Genomic DNA, 2,463 nt, shown 5'->3' on the forward strand with positions numbered 1-2,463 from the left:
CATTTACATTTTTTTTTCATTTGCATACATTTGAAGTTATTGATTCTCCGTGGAAGAAAAACAAATGTCATTCTGCTATAGGCATGACACTCCTTTTCTCAAAACCAAAATTGTTCTGATGCATTATTACAATTTGTTCTTGTAATTGCTTTATTTCTAGACATGTAGCTAAAATGAAGGCTTTTCCTGGAATCAGACAGCAAAGCTCCCTTTGCTTCATGTCATCTCCTGATACGGTTGCTATTAATGATTTTGCAAGAGAATCATGTGAAACTTGTGGTTTCCATGCAGTTCTGCTTTGAGATTTTTTAGTTAGTTTATACCCAAGCTTAAAGAAAATGCATAGAGGATGAATACAAATATAAACAGATTGATGCCTTTAATACCCTTCCACAGGAAAGCAGTGAGTTTTGTGCAGATTCATTCCTCTCTGTTTAAGCTGATATCATCCACAGTCTCTATTCATTCTGCCAGTTTCATTTCAGTCCCTGAAAGAGGTTTGTCAGAAAAGTAAAAGAATCTTATGAGATCCATTTTTGATTGCATGTGATGCCTGTCAATAAGAATGCATAAATGCATGGAAAATAATATTGGTCAGTTAGATGTGCCAGCTGACATTTGGCACTTTCACTTACGATAAGAAAAGAAATGGATAAAAATGGGAAAGCACAGTGGTGACCATCTATGTCAGACTCTGTCTCTCTGAATTTAACCATCTCAAGAAAAGGTGAGCGAATGCATAATAGCATAGTCCTGTTATGACCTTTTGCTTCATGAGTGATAGATTATGAAAGAAGGTAAAGGTCATGACATAAGCCAGCCCTCAATTCTTCCATTAATCAATTCCCTCTATATTTAAAAGCACATTTCATGTAAGAATCCTTGGGTACTGAATGAGAGAAACTTGTTAACTAGCCAACTTAAATATTTAAGAAGAACACAGAGGTTTTTAGTTTTAGTGTAAAAAATGCACAAATAAAATCTTGTACCCAGAGAGATTGTGGAATATCTATCTTTGGAGATTTTTAAGACGTGGCTAGATAAAGCCTTGGCTGGGATAATCTAGTTGGGGCTGGTCCTGCTTTGAGAAGGGGTTGGACTAGATGACCTTCTGAGGGTTCCTTCCAAACCTAATTTTCTATGATTCATAACTACAGAACTTGGTGGAGAGATGATCTGTATGATGCAGCTTAGGTATGTTACTGATTGTCATTGACTATTTCACACACTTCCAGTGAACACTTGGGGCTACTTTGCACTTCCTTTTCAGGCAGAATTCCAGTGGATGTCAAAGCCAGAATTTTATGGTATAAAGAACAAGCAAGTCAGAAATGGGCCCTTGAGAATCTTGTTAACAGAACTTAGCAAAGCCATATAAAATGTGGCAGGAAACGTGTTTTTAAAAGCAACCCCCTATTTTAAGTTAAGTAAGCTCTATTTCTCAGAAGACTACATGATCAGGAAACCAAGAGAAGAAATGTATGCATTTAATTTGGTATCAATTGCAAATTCTAAGAGGTCAAAGCTGGAAATTAAGATGAAGTAAATTAAATGTGACAGGTTTTGCATTAAACTTCTAAAGTAAAAGGCTCAAGCTTTCAGAAGTGACAGGTGATTTTGGGCATATCAGTTTCTGGATGCTCAGCTTACAACATCTGAAAAGATCCTTATTTTAAGTATTGCCAAGTTCCTGCCTTCTGACAATATTAGGTCTGGAGGTGGTAGGGGGACACGGAAAAGTTGTCCTTCCAAAAGTACTGTGTTGAATGCAAGACATTTAACAGCAATCAGTTACCCAGTGCAAGTATACACATATGTATACACATATGTAAAAAAACAGGTATATGCAGAAGTATATACCAGTATAAGTCTAGACACCTGTATTACATTCTTCCTTCCAATCTGCATTTTTTCTTATGAATGAAAGCAATGTATGGAATTGTAACTGTATCACCTTATCATAGTCTCTGAAAATGTAGGAATACATGTGAGATTGCTGCATTTCAGCCTTTTAAATGTTTAAGGAATTCTTTTTTTATACACACACACACACACACACACACACACACACACACACACACACACAACTTTGAATGATAGGATCGATGGCAGGAATCCAGTTGTCACAGCACTGTTGTTCAACTTGTCTATGTGTCCTAGTAATCTGCAAACCTCATCATACCTCACATATACTGTGATGGCCAGAATCAAAGGGGTTAATGAGCAACTTATAGCAAAAAAAGATCTGCTTCTTGAAAGTATCTGGTAATGGCATATAGTTAATATTGGCTAAGGCAAAGCTTGCAAAATTGTTTTCCACAGACGTATCCTGTCAGAAGCATAACCGTAATGTTAAAATTAACTGTCTGTACCAATCATAAGACTAACATGGGCCCCAAGAAGCGGAACTAGAAAACAAAACTGCAAACTTTAGCTGATCTAACAATTTTTGCTTAAAGGTCA

At 36.5% G+C, this 2,463-nt stretch overlaps 1 long non-coding RNA gene across 1 annotated transcript in view; it reads left to right on the forward strand.

The window, feature by feature from the left end:
- The first annotated feature begins 2,382 nt into the window (after positions 1–2,382).
- The window catches only part of LOC109303862, a 5,136-nt gene continuing 5,055 nt past the window's right edge, over positions 2,383–2,463 (forward strand). Inside the window, exon 1 of the long non-coding RNA XR_002099248.1 lies at positions 2,383–2,459. This is a non-coding gene — a long non-coding RNA (uncharacterized LOC109303862). The remainder of the gene's footprint in view (positions 2,460–2,463) is intronic.

This window comes from Gavialis gangeticus, unplaced genomic scaffold (genome assembly GCF_001723915.1).
Source record: "Gavialis gangeticus isolate Ggan-Ray unplaced genomic scaffold, GavGan_comp1, whole genome shotgun sequence".
Lineage (NCBI taxonomy): Eukaryota > Metazoa > Chordata > Crocodylia > Gavialidae > Gavialis > Gavialis gangeticus.